The sequence below is a fragment of the Talpa occidentalis genome, unplaced genomic scaffold, assembly GCF_014898055.3.
Source record: "Talpa occidentalis isolate TD23 unplaced genomic scaffold, MPIMG_talOcc4v2.1 talOcc4.5, whole genome shotgun sequence".
NCBI lineage: Eukaryota > Metazoa > Chordata > Mammalia > Eulipotyphla > Talpidae > Talpa > Talpa occidentalis.
Window position 1 is genome coordinate 2,389,307 of NW_023604861.1, and position 17,278 is coordinate 2,406,584.

At 53.0% G+C, this 17,278-nt stretch overlaps 1 protein-coding gene across 1 annotated transcript in view; it reads left to right on the forward strand.

Annotated features, from left to right (window-relative positions):
- Positions 1-17,278, forward strand: part of NALF1 (NALCN channel auxiliary factor 1) — a 386,509-nt gene that overhangs the window by 352,843 nt on the left and 16,388 nt on the right.

Sequence of the window (17,278 nt, forward strand, 5' to 3'; positions counted from 1 at the left end):
AGAATTGCAAGAAGCATCTTTTCCCCCCGCAAGTTCACCATAACAATTAGTATTTATTTTATAAACATCACAGCGCTGTTCTGGCTCAGGTTTCTGCAGTGTCATTGTACAGAGTCAATATGAACAGTGGAAAAATTTATTGCTGGATTTGAAATGACTTCCTGTTGAGGGAAAATTATGGAGCAAATTGTGACACAAAATGATGGCACAGACTGTTGTGAAGTCCTTGAGATGCCTTTGAATGATGAGTTCCCTCCCAAAGCCGCGCTCTGGCTGCCCATGAGGTGAAGCTGACTTTTGTGACTTCAGAACTTTTGGGAATCAAAAGGTACACCGAGTTCTTGATCCGGCTTCCAGCTGCCTCCGGAGTCAGGATGGAGAACACCCCTCCCCTAGCAGACCCTGCCCCTCAGCCCTGCTTACCTCTCCGCTGGGCTGTTCATCCAATGCTCCAGGTATGAGAAATAAAAATATACCCCTGCCTCCCCGGTGGCGCAGCGGTTGAGCGCTGGGTTGCAAAGCTGCTCACAGCCTCTGCAGTGCCGGTTCGATCCCTGGCTGCTCCCCGGCCACCAGAGGAGGGTCCCGCATGGCGCCCGCTGCTCCCCTCAGCAGTGTACTTCGGTCCTTCTGCCTGTTCTGCTCCCCGCTCTGGCTCTGGTGAATTCTCTCACCCTCCCGCGCTTCTGACTGTACCCAGTGCTTGTATAAATAAATAAATAAATCTTAAAAAAAAAAAAAATACCCCTAACCCCACAGGAGACTGGCCAGGGAGCTGACTCAATGCCTGAAGGTCTTTCTCCAGCCGGTTCTGTGCTGGATGTTTGCTCCTCCGCCCGCCAGGCCACCTCTTCAGAAAGCTTCTAAGGGGCCTCCCTGGTGGCGCAGGGATTAAGTCTCAGCGCTATCAAGCTGTGGGCAGCCCCTGCAGCTCGAGTTTGATCCCCGGCCAAGGAGCTGACCCACATGGCACAGCAGACCTCTCCTGCCTCGCCGCTCTTCCCCTCAGCGGTGGACTTCAGTGGATCTGTCTGTTCTGCTCCCCACTCTGTCTCTGGTGGATCCTCTCTCTCTCTCTCACACACACACACCCCTCTGGCCTGCACCCCAGTTCTTGAATGCATAAATAAATAAAAATAATCTTTAAAAAAATGGGAAGCATCTAGTGCGTGCCCAGACACCGTGCGTCCTGTTTGGGGCCGGCGGGGCCCGGGGCACAGCCAGCCCTGACTCGCGGTCCCGACGGGCAGCGGGCAGGATGCGCCCCTCGCCAAGCGCTGACACACGGAGACGCTCACTGCGCGGTGCCTCGGGAGCCAGGTGGGGCGCTCTGAGGACACAGTGTTGAAGCCCAGATCTGAGCGAGGAGAAGGAGGGAGGGAGGCCCAGGCAGGTGGTGTCCTGGCGGGAAGGCCATGAGCCGCACCAGGGGGGACCGAAGGAAAGGCGTGGACCTGGCGCAGGGCGGTGAGTCGCGCAGGGCCTTGGGGCGCCCTTGGGCGCGGTGCAGGTGCCGGAGAGGGCCGGGTCTGCTCGGGTGCTCTCGGCCAGAGCGGGGGCGCTGCAGATGGGCGGGGTGTCTTTGGCAGCCCGAGTGATGCCAGGTCCTAGGATCAGCCTTTTTGCGAATAGAGCAAACCCTGGAAGATGGTGGAGAAATCACCCGTTGGGCAAACCCGCGGTTTGGAGGATGGCGCAGGGGGCGCACACGACGGTCTCCCTCCTGCGCCTCCCTTGCGGCCTGTTTGGCGACACCCCCCCCCCACCATGGGCTTGAGATAAATGAGAGACATCGAGTCATGCGCACGCAGCCGGCTAATCCTTGAATTATTTATGAATTCCGTGCTAATTGATGTTGGTCAATTAATTAAAATAAATGTAAATTAATTCCAAACATCATTGATGACTTGTTCAAATATTATGAAAGAAAAGCCGTTTACCACTGGCAAAAAAAAAGAAACATAAACAAAGAAAGAAACCGTCCTCTGCTCGAGTCTGAGATAATTAGGGGCTCCTGTCCTGGAGGCTCTGCGCCGTCCGTGTCCCCCTCCCGGCCGGCGGCCACCGTCTGGGGCGTCAGCGGGAACAGGCCGGGGTTCCGCTGGTCCAGGGGCACACCCACCGGCCGGCCAGGTCGTGCATGGGCCCCGCGCCCCGGGGTGGACAGAGTCCCCTTCGAGCTGGGCTTCCAGCTGGGCCGTGTGCTGAAAGGGGCCTCTGAAGGGCGATTTGAACCAATTTAAATAAGTGGGGCGAGACCTCAAAGTTCTGAGGGCCCGAGGGGTTCAGAGGGAGGCCGGGCCAGCTGACCCGAAGAGGCCGGGTCCCCCAGGACCAGGACTCGGGGCGTCGGAGGCACAGCCGAGTTACCTGCCACGCTCTGCTCGGGGCGGGCTTGGAGGGTCCAGGGAGCGCGTCCTCTGGACAAGGGAGGGGCGCGCCCTGACGCTGCTCCAGGTCAGCAGCCCTCACCTTGGCCATTTCCACAGTAGGAATCTCGCCATGCCGGGCAGAGAGAGACTCGCACTCCTCAGGCCCAGAAGCTGCAGGTTACAGTGTGAGATGAATTACAGCAGCATGGAGCCACCGTGGCACCCCGGGAGCCAGCTTGCCCCACCACCAAGCCCAGGCCCGTGTCCGCTAGGCCTGGTTTTAATGACGTTTCTAGTATTAATCATTAAATCCTGGCAACCAGCTCCGAGCCCAGTTTCCTTAATAGCCCATTTTTCTGCATGGGGAGAGATGGACGCACTTTGCATTTCGGTTCAGCCTAAAAAGCAGCGGTGATTCCAGTGCATCTTCATATGCCGGCTGCATATGAACCAGTGTCACTTGGTTTCACACACGGAAGCCAAGAGTTTCACCTGTGAATGAGGTGCAAGTGCTTTAAGACTTTGGACCCACACTCCCATATTAACTGAAAAAAAACAAACAAAAAAAACAATTTATGTTCTCAAAGAATTCTTAAAAATAGGACTGACAAGGACTACATTGTCTGCACAACGTCCTTGACTGCAAACCGTGACTTTACTGTGACTTTAGGGCCATGAGGTAATGTGGGGACGTTCGGAGCAGAGGCTAATGGACACGGGCAGCAGGCAGGCTCCTGGGGCAGGTTTCTGGCCATGAAAATACCCCCAGATCTCTCAGCAGAGACCCAGATCACCTCAGACATTCAGCGGTCATTTGCTTTTGTTCATCCTGGGCCAGGGTTGGTGGGGGTAGGGGCCATCCTGGTGGCCTGGGGTGCGTGTGGCTCCCAGCCTGGAAGGACACCCTCATCCCAGGGGGCATCACCCCTAACCCCATCACACACTCTGAGACTGGGGCACCAGGAAGGGCCCATCGACCCCACATGCACATGGCTGGGAGGTGAGAGGAACCCGCAGTGGCCGAGAAGAGCCCACAAAGTTGTGGAGGACATGCCAGCTCCATTCAGTATTGCCTGCACATGGAATGTGACCTCATTTGGAAACAGGGCCTTTGCCAGGCCAGCTAGTTCAGGTGTCCCGGTCCTGAGGTGGGACCTCGTCCCAGGGCTGGTGTCCCGGTAAGAGGAGCCCTGAGGTGCACACATGTGGGGAGAAGTGTGGGAGGCGGGAGGGGCCCAGCACAGCAGGGGAGTTGAGGGGGCACAGGGAGGAGCAGAGCCTCCCTGCAGGGTGCCCAAGTCTGGCTTCAGCCTCCAGGACTACAGAAGAGCAAATTCCTGCTGAGACTTTGCTGGTGCAGCCCTCGAAGGCAATGGAAGCCCATTGGATATTGGGCTTCCCAATATCCATCCCACTTGGATATTGGGAGGCCCCAGCCTTCTGCGTACAGAGCTGGGCTGGAGGGTGACTCTGACGTGGGCATCCTCGCGAGGGGTGGGCAGGAAGGGGGTGGGGGCTACACAAAGCCCGTTAGCAGGCCAGAGGGTCAGCACTAGGATTATCGCGTGGTCAGGTCTGTCTGAGGTCTAAGGAGGGATTGGGGTGTCAATCAGGTGGTGATGGCTTAAAACAGAGATGTGGGGCCAGTCGGGGAGCGTGGCCACATGGAAGGTGTTTAACATTTTAAAGCAGAAGGGCTTAATATTGTCTCTGTTTCTGAGCACCTGCCTGAAAACCACAGAGGGACTCGGGAGGACTCTTGAAGGGCTCTCAGCGAGGCCCAGGTCCTTGGCAGAGGAGAACAGACGGTGTCAGAGGAGCGGGGGCTGGCGTGGCTCTACTCACCAGCCTCTGCCCCACATCCAGCCTGGCGTGGTGTCTGGACAAGCGCATCCTCATTAGAGCAGGGCGCAGCATCCTGCTCCAAGGACATGTTGTCCCCCTGGAAGGACAGCTGGGTCACCGCTGGCGCAGCTGTCCCGGGCAGGTGGTGGTGCCTGGCATCTGAAGTGTAGGCAAATCACCCGGTTTCTCAGCTAGAGCTGCAGGGGCCGGGAGCGGGGGCGTGGGGGGGCTTCCTAAAGCTCCAGCAAGAGTCCTTTCCCATTTGACTTCAACCAAAGGCAAACATGCTTTATTAAAATGATAAGGAGGAAAGATAGATAATGTTTGGAAGGGACTGTCAATTTATTATTATACAAAATGAACGTGCAAATATCTCTATTTAATTGTGCTGCCCCCTTTTATAATATATCATGTTGAGGTTGCCTCCCTGGTGGGGGGTGTTAAAATCTCAGCACTGTCAAGCCATTGCCAGCCACTCTGGCATGAGTTCGATCCCTGGCCAGGGACCAGGGACCATTTGGGTCTGCTGCTGATCCACATGGCACAGCAGACCTCTCCAGTCTCCCCGCTGTTTCCCTCAGCAGTGGATCTCAGTGGATCCACTGTTTTGAGGATTCCTATGTCAGATTCACCCTCTAGCCTATCTCTCCACTCTGTCTCTGGTGGGTCCTCTCACCCCCTGCATCTCTGGCCTACACCCCAGTTCTTGTATGCATAAATAAATAAATCTTTTTTAAAAAAATATATCTATTTTTGGGCATTTGGGTTGTTTCCATAGCTTACCTATTGTGCTGCAATGAACAGTGGGGTGCAGGTGTCCTTTTGAATTAATGTAGAGGATCCAAATAAGGGATCAGAGGAAAAAACTAATTATAATAAAGTAAAAATCAAAATCAACAGGCAACTATAAACCAGAGACATTCTGCAGGGGGGAGAAGGGAGTAGGATCAAAACAAGGGTGGGAAGAGCACAAGGGACCAGGGTGATAGATAACGGGTGAGTGGGTGATGGGATTTTTACGGGGACTACAACCAGATGAATATGCATACATTGTACAAAAGTGAAAAATGATGTAAAAATATATATTAAATAAATAAATAACTTTAATTAAAAAATAAAACACAATATATCACGTTGGCCCTAATTTCTGGTTTCTCATTGAACCTCGAAAATCTGGACGCCACAGTCCGTCCATACTACTGGACGGCAAAGGTCTTTTCAGCAGTGAACTTCTTCATGTGGAGCGTGGTTCCAGTTCGCATATAAGTGTAATGTCGTCATCCAGTAGCAATATAGTAAGAGGAATGGAATAACAGGATAAGCTCTTGTGTATGATAAGACAGTAGTATTCTATCGTCTAGAACTCATTCTTTTTCATTTTAGAGACTGGCTATTTTTAATCAGAGTAAATCTTTTCAGTTAGTTTGAGAACGAACAATAACTTCCGAATGTGATTTGTTAGTTGTGTGTGTCTGCAGAGTGAATCATACGCTGTTCTAAATCATCATCTAAATGATGCTGAGTGACTAATGGTTGCATGTCAACTATCTATACAATCAATTTTCTCTTGATTTTAAAATATGCTCATTCTTAATAAATTTTAGACAAAGACTTTCAAGAAAAAAGATGAAGAAATGATCCTTTTGGTAGGTCCAGGGTAGAAGACAAAAGTAGTTTCTAAAATAAAGATGAAATTCTATGAGTGCATTTCAGTAAGACTTGTTTAGATACGAGGGGCTCATTCACTTTGTTATTGGGTCATTTCTACCAGGAATAAGCAGCGCTTGGCACGTGTGCTCCAAAGCCCCCGTCCTGGCCTTTAGTGACAGGAGCTGTTGGTCACTATACCCAGCTCGGTCAGCACCGCTCACTCTGCTCTCTCTGCTAAGATGGGCTTATGTAACACGTAGCCAGGCCACACACACACACACACACACACACACACACACAAACACCTTTGTAACTGTCAACAGATCACTTAGGGGTGTTTTTTGTCCTTTTTGTGCCCCCAATCCTGGCTGCATTTCCCACAAACATTTACTGCAATACCCCAAAAGGTTCTTTAGCCCAAGGTGTGATGAGGATGAAGAAGGACTGAAAATTAGTGGGCCCCACCCGGAGGTGAACGCTAGTCTTTTCCACCTTCCCTGAGATGGCTGATGCTTTCAGATGTAGCAAAAGCTTCTTGTTTTAACTGTACTTTTCTCACTGGACAAAGATGGGCCGGCCAGCCCTAGATGACCGCAAAGGCCTCCTGCTGGGACTTCCTGTCTTGTCCTACCTCGACCTGTCTCTCCCGCCCGGAGAGCATGTCCACACTTCCCCGGCTGTGCAGTCTTCCTGCTGGGAGCTGTCAAGCTATGACAAGCAGAGAAAGCTCTGCCTTTACGTTTGTCCTTGTCCAAAATGCAGAAGTAAAGCTTAGCCCTTTGCAACCTAAGTCATTCCGTTACCTGATGCCAATTCCTAATGACAAAGCACTCAACGGCTTCCCTTTAAACTTAAAAGACTCTAAAAGAGAAGCTGTACATCAGAGCAGAGATGACCATGGGCTCTGCGGCTATTCTGCTTGCACCCAGAGCTCCTGCGTGATCTCCAGCAAGTGACTTAACCTCTCTGTGTCTCAGTCTCTTCACCAGTAAAGATGGGCAGCAGGACGGCGTCCCTGCTTGGAATTGTTTGGAGGACAGTACGAGCCACAGCGTTTCACGCTTCTGAATAATAAATGAAAAACAGTCAGTGCTCAAAAATGCGGCCTCTTCTTATCATCTGTTTTATTAGTTTCCCAAGGACTATGCACAAAATCTCCTCCAAGGGGCTGGCGTCGTCTGGCTCCACTGTCCAGCACTGAGTCTGAGCAAGTAACTTTATCATTTCATCCTCGCTCACTGATCGAGAGAGAAATGTTATTAAAAGAATTCAATTTCCTGAATGTTAAGGACACCTGAGCTGATCCGCTGATAAGGGATGTGAGGAGCCCACCGGGTGGGGCTGGGGCTTTTCCGAGAACTGGGTGAGACCTTGTGATGAGGACACTTGGTCCAGGGATTTCTGGGTCTGCTGGTAGTGCCCAGTCAGTGGAGGGCCTGAGAGGAAGGGAGCGTCAGGGCTCCAGGCCTCCGGGGCTGCAGGCCAGGGCTGTACTCGGGCTGTCTCCAGGCCCAGGCCCTCCCGGACCAGCTCCCCCTCGCCCTCGACTGTCCGGGTCAGGCCCCACTCTAGGGACAACAGAACAGGCCCTTCCCCACCCAACTGCTTTGGCTCATCTTCCAGTGCTGATGCCAGTGGCGACGCCAGGAGGAAAAGGCCGTGATTTGTGGGCCTGACGTGGGCCTCCATTCTCTCCGGCCCGCTTTGTTAATGTTTAAATTTAGACCAAAGTGCCTGACCAAGGCTTGCTCATTCCCAGGCCCTAACTTTCCGAGTTGTCCCAGCACACTGACACCCAGTCATTTTGAACACTATTGTTAGAAAATAAAAAGAAATGGATGAGAACTGCTTAAACATGCTAGAGTCCTTTCACGGGGGATGAAACGCCGGAACTGCTCAGCTGCCGGGGCACTGCAGTCTTGCATCCAGAGGAAAACTGAACAGCTTCTGAAGGACGTCACTGGCCCAGTTCTCGCTCCCTTTACCTTGACGCCACACCCTGCGGCTCTGGGTAGCTCACTTAAATGCCAAATCAGTTTCAGCAAAATCACACCCGCACATCACGGCTCTGGAGGGCACACGGCCTTTGCACAGCCTAGGACTGGCCTTCCCTTTTGCTTGAGTTAGCACTGGTGGGCAACACTGCATGTGATTTAGGGTAGAGGCTCACCCCTTCAGAAGTGTGTGGCCAGCCCCATCATCCTTCACCGTAGAACTAGGACCACCCCCCATCTGCTCCCCTCTGGTAGCCTCTACTCTACAGTCGTATTTCTGGGGTTTTAAAAACTATAAAAATTATAGTCAGAAGGTCTTGAAGAAGAGTGACAGGGAAGACCAAAATGTGGTTGGCTGACAGCCATGCTGAGGAGCAAAAGGATGGAAAACACAGGCATAGACTTTCTCTCACGCGGGGCCCTGCCGTGGGAAGGCCGTTGTTTGTCTAGTCTGATTGATGTGGTTTAAAAGCTGCACAGTTATTCACAACAGGGCGAGAGCCCTGATTAGATGAGCCATGAAGGCAGCCACCGTCTGGGAGATGTCACTCTCCGATAAGTCATAAACCTCTGTGATACGTGAAGACATTTGGGGTCAGAGCAAAATGGGCAAGTGGGCAAGGAAATGTGAAATTTCTCTGTAAAGATGTGCGTGTCATGCTGCAGGCCTCTGAGCTCAACCCCCACCCCCATCTGCCCCACCCTGGCAAGTGCATTTTTTTAAATGACAAATGCCCGTTCTCCATTTCAAAAGCCACCTTACTTAATGTTTGCAAGGCAGCTTGAGCCTCCAGGTTGTGGGTGCTCCTGGGCCTCATTCCCCCCACTGCCCCTGCTGCCAGCTCTTTCTCTTTTATTTCTGCTCACCTGGGTCTTTTTCTGGCCTCTCTCCATTTCCCCCCATTGTGCCTCCTTTGTGTGCCTCCCAATTCCTACAAGGCAAGCAATGAATATTGCCTTGGGGTCTGACATTTCCCCACTTCATTCTGCTGTTCCTTACATATTGAAGAATAAGAAAAAATGTCCAACAATCAAAATAGAGAAGCTGCACAGGCTTGTGGAAATGCATGCAATAATGTCAATATGCTCACAGCCAGAGCGTCAAAAAAAGGCTGCTCACCCCACAACCACCAAATGCAAGGCCATGACCAGATTCTGTGTTCCCAGCCCATAAGCATATAGAGCTTGCCTCTGAAAGCCCAGGGAGTTTAGAAATGAAGGCGAGTAAGAGAAGACCGCCTGAGTGTTATAGGAAGGCTCAATTTTCTTGTTGTCTGAAATCTAGAACGTCCAGGTTACTAGGCTGAACCATAGGAAACCGCCATCTTTCTGGCTCTCAAAATGGTTGAATATCAGGAATGTCTTATGGCTCAACCTCATAAACACACCTTCAATAAAACATACTCAGGGAATAATTTTGCCTCAAAGGGCTTCTGTCTATTGGGGTTGACAGCCGCGTCCCTGACAGGCCACCGCACGCAGGGCAGAGGCCCTTTTTTTCTTTGTTTCTTTTTTCTTGCAGGTCTTAGGAGCTTAGTTTAGAATCTGAGGCAAGAAAAATAGTTTTGCTGAGGCAGCAGTGGGAAGATCAGAGAAACTGGAAAACCCCTACCTGGCAAATGAGCTTTCTGTAGCCCAGGGAGACTTTAATTAATGTTAATGGAGAAACCTCCTTCAAAACCCAATTAAGCACTTAAATGTGTTCTTAATGATCTCTGCTCCCGAGTCAGGGAGTAGAGAGGGGAATTGATTTAGCACCAGGAATAAAAATGTGCATGTGCGTGTGCTGGGCCTTGCTCTTCCCACGGACGGTCCTCCCGACAAACACTTGCCTGCAGACTTCCCCGGCCTGCCCTCTGCGGCCCTGGCTCTGCTCTGACAGGCCGGCCGCTGAGCCGCCCGCGGCCCGGATGGTGATGATAGTTATGCCAAGCGCTCGCAACACGCACACCGATTCTGAGTGCCTCATTATGCCGCAGGCGATGCCCACCCCAGCAGGAGACCCGATCCCGACACTCTTTAGCTCTGGCGGGCGGGGGACCGGCCTGTCCTCGCAGGCAGACGCCCGCCAGCGCCTCCTCCAGCAGCGCCGGCGTCATCAGCCTGATTGGTGTTGATTCTGCCTTCCCAGGTCGCCTCGGCGGTCTTTGTCCCTACGAGCCATTTCTAAGTGAAATCGAAATTGAATATTCTGCCTATGCTTACTATGACTTCAAAATAGTTCAGGTTGCATGTTTAAAAGGTGGTTTCTAGCTAATCTGAGATAGCGCTGGGTAATAGCATGAGGCCGGCAGCCCACGGCGAGGCCAGGTAGGAGAACACTGCGCAGCCATGGGTGCTGGGAGCTGGCGGCTGGCCGGAGAAGGGAGTGTTTCGGACGGGACACTTGCTAACGGAGACATGGAGAGTCCTTCCCAAAGACAGGCAGCTGCAACGGCAACCTTGCATGTCACCCCTGTGTGCATCTGCTGCGTCCCAAAGACGAGGGGCAGACGGGATTCTTGGGGCTTACAGTTGACGGACTCGTGACCATGTCCAGTATTAATGGGTATGACAGAGGGTCGTGCCGCAACAGAGCTCACGTAACCGCTAGGTCTCTTCTCCGCTAGGGGATGGGCTGCCCTTTCTCCCCCACTTTCTCTTGTAACACCGGTCTCCTAACAGAATTCCCCCTCCCCCCGCCCCCCGCTACCTCTGTGAGGTGCACACCGGGGCCACGTGATGGTCTGACCTCACTGCCTTAGACCGTCCTGACAACAGGAGGCCCTGCAGTGTCCAGAGTGCGCACAAGTGCCTGCAGCTCATCGCCTGTCATCACCGATTTCCCAAACCAGCATCATAGATTGTGCCACCTTGACCCTCCCGTCTCTGAAATCAGCTCTGATGGTATCGCTGTGTATCTGAATTAACCAGAATGTACGGATCAGTCAACCAAGGCAAGCTTCCTTTCCCCAATGTATCTGTCAAAGGCTCTTCCCACAATCAATATTGGTGGGACAAGCAAGTTAATAAAGAAGGTAATTCGTTAGTTCTGTTAATACGTGTCCCATGAGAAAGTGTTTCTTTCCCAAGTCATGCCCTCGGCGAAGCCATATCAGACTTGAATGCATTTTATTTTTCATTCCCTATATATGATTCTTCGACTCTCTCCAAAATCCTCTTCGGTTGGCATTACTAGTGAAGCTCAAGTAAGTAAGCTAAGTGCAAATAAATGCTCTTCTCTAAGATGCCACGAGTCGTAAGTGGCCCGGCTCCTGTTTCCCCAGGGAACTTTCTCACTTGAAGGGCTCTTATCTCTCCATTATTATCTCTCCCATTTCCTTGTGAAGCTGTCGTGGACAACTGGCGTGCACGGGGTGTGAGTGCTTGCACACCTACTTTCTTGTCTATTGAGACAGGACAGTCAGCAGAATCGTGCAACCTTGAATCATGTCATGGACATGCTGTCTCAGCTTGCTAGGACTGCAACTCAGATTGCCAAGAATATTTGACCAGAGGGACTTAATCCAGTTATAATCATTATTTGGGGCTTGGTGAGCTCTCTGACACTCAGTGTTTTCTAGACATTCTCCTGACAAGGAGTTTTGCACACTTTCACGATCAGCGGCCCCTTCCGTGGGTGGGTGAAGGTGCAGTGCTGGGAGCAGAAGGCTCTCTGGAGTACCAGGTAAAGTGTTTCCTCACAAGGAGGCTAGGAGTGAAAAACTGCCTTAAAACTACCATTTTCCAAGGAAGAAATGAAAGCAACCATAGAAGGTTAGTGAGAAATAACCAAGGGTTGCGGGGGGGAGGGGGGTTGAGGATGAGAAGGATTTAGGTCTGAGACTAGAAAAAAATAAGCTCTCGCATCGGTGGTCGCTGTTAGTGCTATGACAGGCAATTTTTTTTCGGACATAATTCTGGCTCCTTCTTCATTCATAACACTGGTGCTCGTGTCACCAAATGCATAGATTTTGAGCACATGTTGCTAAGATCACCGTCATGTGACCCTTTGTTGTCTTCAAAACTCTTCACTCAGAGCACAATGCCTGCAGCAGTTACTGAGTTATTTTCTTAAGATATGGAAGGAATTATGACGTATGGAAGTATTTGAATCTCCAAAGCTTACTCGCAGAAGAGATGTATCTGGAAATCCAGGAGCAACCCTACCTGTACTACTGAAAGTTAGCGTTTGGTTACTCCTGGCTGTCTGTGCTTTGCAATGGAATGCATGTCACTGGGTGGGTTGGGGATGCAGGACCTAAAATCTCAGCCTGGCTCTACTACGTTCGGCTGTGGGACCTCGGCCAAACTGCTGAGAGTCTCTGAGTCTCAGTGTTCACCTCTGTACAATGATCACACCTGCCCCCTGTGGGTAATGCCCTGGAGATAGTAAAGATGACGGAGATTGTCGTTTACTGGAACAGGTTATTGTCTGAGGTGCTACCTCTCGTGGACCAGGTGTGGGGGAAGGAGGCTTGAAGCCAAGCCTCACTGGAATGTCATGGTTGGTGATACTGCCGAGTTGTAGGACAGCCACACCCAGACCCAAAGCATCTCTAATGGGCTGTAAGTATGCAGCGCCATGAAGTGGTTTTACTTTAGTATTTTTACTTTAGTACAACTTTTACTTTAGTATTTTACTTTACTTTAGTATTTCAAATGGTTTTACCTTAGTATTTCAAATGTCCCACCTTTTCTTTCGGGCTCTATGACAAAGCTATAAGGCCACTTCCTTTTTTCTTTTTTAAAGATTTATTTATTTATGTATACAAGAACTGGGGTGCAGGCCAGAGGTGTGGGGAATGAGAGGATTCACCAGAGACAGAGTGGGGAGCAGAGCAGGCTGATCTACTGAAATACACTGCTGAGGGGAACAGCGGGGAGACAGGAGAGATCTGCTGTGCCCTGTGGGTTTCTCCCTAGCTGGCGGGGGATGGAACTCGTGCTACAGTGGCTGGTGATAGCTTGATAGTGCTGTCTTTAATCCCTGCGCCACCAGGGTGGCCCCTGAAGCCACTTTCTTTCTTTATTTTTTTAAAAAGGTTGTTACTTTATTTTTTTATTTTTATTTTTTTTTAAATAATAAATTTTATTTTTATATTCCCCTTACAATAGCAACACCCCCATTCTGACCCAATCCCTCCCCTCCTGCCCCCCACTCCCCAAAAAGTGTCTCTGGTTCATAGTTTTTTGTTGATTTTGATTTTCACTTTCTTATAATTATTCATTTTCCTGGTCCCTTATTTAGGTTTTCTAGATTCCTGCTATGAGTGAGGCCATCCGGTATTTTTCTTTTTCTTTCTGGCTTATTTCGCTGAGCATGATCCCTTCCAGCGCCATCCATGTTGCTGCAAACTGCATGTGTTTATCTTTTTTGAATGCTGAGTAATATTCCATGGTGTATATGGACCACATCTTCTTGATCCAGTCATCTATTTTTGGGCATCTGGGTTGTTTCCAAAGCTTAGCTATTGTAAACAGTGCTGCTATAAACATAGGGGTGCAGGTGCTCTTTGGAATGGATGTTTCTGTGTCCTTTGGGTAAATACCTAGGAGTGGAATTGCTGGATCCTATGGAAGCTCTATGTTTAGTAGGTCCAGAAATCTCCACACAGATCTCCATGGTGGTTGGACCAGTTTGCACTCCCACCAGCAGTGCAGGAGAGTTCCTTTTTCTCCACACCCTCGCCAACATTTGTTGTTGCTAGTTTTTTAATATGTGAAGCCACTTTCCTTAGACCTTTTCTGTGTGATTCTCTTAAGTGAGGCAGTGACAGTGAGCCCCGCTCTACTTAGCTTTATTAAAAAACGAATCCAGGGCCTCCCCTGGTGGCGCAGCGGTTGAGCGCTGGGCTTCGACGCTGCCCACAGTCTCTGCAGCACCGGTTCGCTCCCTGGCCACTGGTGAGGGTCCCACACACATACAAAAAAAAACCCATCTGCATTGCAAAGTGAATGTGCGGGTCACTTTTTGTAGTTCTATTGAAGACACTGGCATTTTCTAAATATATTCTAGGGCCTCCTTGGTGGTGCAAGGCATTAAACACCACACTAGGAAGCAATCTGCAGCCTCTGCAGCACGAGTTTGATCCCCAGCTGGCCAGGGAGCTACCCATGTGGCTCAGCAGACGGCTCCTGACTCGCCTGCTGCTCCCCTCAGCAGTGCTTTCGGTCCGTCTGCCTGTTCTGCTCCCCTCTCTGTCTCTGGTGACCCCTCTCACCCCCCACATCTCTGGCCTGTGCCCAGCTCTTGTATGCATAAATAAATAAGTTATATATATATATATTCTAGATTCTGCATGAGGACACTCATTTATTAATCATCAAGTGCTCCAGGAATCCCTACTTGCATCCTCCAAGATAAGGAAAGCCTCACATAGTCCTTCTTCTCCCCTGGGTGAATTTACTACCTCCTTTGTGCTGAAGACGACCTTCCTCACCCAGCAACTGCCGGGAAAGGATTCGTCTCCATGTCCTTCCTCAGAAGACTAATGCCCCATGTTTAGGACCGTCTCCAACATTCCAAACTCCATTGAGGTGCGAGCCCCAGACTGGATGTATCTCGAGCGTCCACTCGCTGGCCTCCTCCAGCTCGGAATTGGGCGGGGTCCGGGCACGTGTGACCGCGAGTGCGGACCAGGCCGGGGTGCGGGGATCAGGGCTCCAGCCGCCCCCAGTCCGCGGAGGCAGCTCCCGGGCGCGCGCCTCCGTCCCCTCTCCAGAGAAGGGCGGACTGTCCGCGCGGACCTTCCCGCAGATCCTCTTCTCCCCGGAGCCCCCAGCGCGCTGGAGCCGGAGAGGCTTGGAGAGAGCTCGCGGCGCCGGGGGCCTCGCGGTCCCGGCTGACCACCGTCAACACGCGTTTTTGGGGGGACAGTGGACAGGAGGGGCGGTGCAGAGAGGGGAGGCCGGGCGGGGCCGGGCCGCCCTGGTCTGAGCGCTGCACGGGCGGGCGGGAACGTCCTCCTGGTGCCGGGGGAGGGAGGCTGAGGGGCATCGGCTGGAGGGGACGCCGCGGGTTGGGCGAGGCCGGGCAGAGCCTCCAGGCGGGCCCTGGCTGCGCCCTGGGCCAGGGTGGCACCAGCAGGGGGGCGCGGCCGCGGGGCTCCTCCTGTCCTGGCCCTGGAGGAGGCAGAATCCGGCCTGGGGAGGCGGAGCCGCCGGGGAGGTTGAGGCGGCGGCTTCCAGGGGCGCTTCCAGGCGCCGGAGAGAGGCGCGCGGGAGAGGCCGCCCAGGAGCGCGCGGGAGGAAGGGAGCTGGCCCCGGGCACGACGCTGGCCCCGGGCACGACGCTGGCACCGGGCACGAAGCTGCCCCGGGCAGCGACCAGAGCAGGAGGGAGTGGCCGAGGAGGGAGGGCAGGCGGCCCGAGGCCTGGGATCGGGAGCGGCATTGGAGGAGATTCCTCAGCCGCACCTAAGGGTGACATGAGAACGTCGCTGGTGTTGGCGGCTGGACTGGTCAGCGGCGGCGAGGCCGGGGCCTGTGCGACAGACCGAGAGCTGGGGGGGCGGGGGGCGGCCGGAGGCCAGACCCGAGGCCTGCTCTGGGAGCGCGCAGGGGGACGCGGAGCGCCCGGGCTCTGCGTGCTCTCGCCAGTCCTGGGGGTCCCCACAGACCCTCCACCTCCCCTTTTTTCTGAGCTCCAAGCAGGTGGCCTCGCCGCAGGTCACCGGACTCAAACCCGAGGCCATGCGAGCTGCGCAGCCTCCACGCGGTCACCAGCCGAGCAGCACCTGCCCGCGGGGCCCTCCAGGCGCACCGGGGCGCAGCCTGCTCCTGAGAATGGTCTGGGTGGACCTGAGAATATAGGGCAGCGCCAGGAAGCTGGGGGAACCCTGAAGTTCAGGGGAACAGCCCTCGTGTTAGCACAGGCTCCCAGAAGTGGGTCACCGCAGAAAATAGATGACATTTGCATTTGGTTCAGGACGAGGAGCCAAGAAGCCGCCTGGAGGACGAGGTGCACAGGCGGGCACGCCTGGGGGTGCAGGAGCCCCGTTCTCAGCCCAGGCGCTCCCTTATCCCTCCCGGGGACAGCACACACTCGGGAGGGGAGACGTCCTGGCGTCCCTCTAGGGACCGCGGGGATTCTCTGGGCGCAGCTGCTCCCTCAGACCTGGCACAGCCCGAGCCGGGGAAGCTCAGAGGCAGGAAGGTGGAGACGCGTCTCCCGTCCACCCCCACCGGTGCTTGTGGCGGCGCCTCTCTCATGCCCGCCAGGCGGCTCCGGCAGACTATGGCTTACATAACCCATCACTCCCCCCACAGCACCAGGCGACTGGCTGAGAGGAAGGAATTTAATAAATTGCATCAACACAAGTCACAAAGGCAAAGAGCAGACCTGACTGACAGCCGGGGGAAGGGGAAGCAGCCTGTTCACTGGGAGAGAACCCCCTTTTCCAACAGGAAGTTTTCCCTCATGATCGTGCACCATCTATTTACATTCCAAGTCTGCCCCATCCCAGATCTCTAACACACAGACACAGATGCAGAGGAGGGAGGGGAGCAGATTTCAGAGACGTGGGAGCCCCGGCTTCTTCTGGGAAAATGCTCCCCCGGCTTGCATGGAAAGCTGTGCCGAGGTGAGGCTGGATGGCACAGACAAGCCAGAGGCGGCCGCACCCGGCGGTTCCTGTCCAGGACACTGAGCGTGGCCGTCCTGCCAACCGCCGCGATGGGGCGCCGGGCCGAGTTTGATCTTTACTTATTTTTATTGAAGTGACATCAGTTTATAACATTATATAGGTTTCGGGCATTCGGCCTTTTAAATCCACGTTGGTGCAGACATGTGTTCACCACCAGCACCCTACTCCCGCCACAGTGCACTTGGCTCTCCGCACCGTCAGCCACCCCCTTCCGGCTCCCCCTCTGGTAGGCGCGATTTTGTCCCTGTAGTCTAAAACCTTGTTTTCTTTTTGATCAGTCCTTTTGCTGCTTTATCTGCCTCCTATGAGTGAATTCACATGTGCCTTCCTCAGTCTGACTTAAGCCACTGAGCACCAGCCCCGGGACCCACCCACGCTGCTGCAAGGCCAGATTTCATCTTTGCTCTACGTGCATCGGACTCCACCCCGAGCCTGGATCCGGGTAGCTGGGCACACAGGGAACGAAGCCCTTAAGACTCAGTCCAGCGCCTGCAGGGCTTGTCGTGAGTGTGGCTGCTCAGCGTACATTCACTGCCAACCAACCACTCACTTTCCTTGGCGAGACAGAGGTGACAAAACCCCACCTGAGGGTGTGCACCCTGGGGATGAGAGCCTGGGCAGCCCCGAGTTACAGGATCTCGAAGCAAACAGTCTTTGTGGGTGCTTTATTTGATTTTAGGTTCTGCTTCTTCCTTGCATTAGAGAGAGGTATTCCTTCAGCATTTATTTTCCTAAATAATCATCAAAAAACAAGCGATCCATGAGGCCCCAGGCCCTGCACATTTTGTAA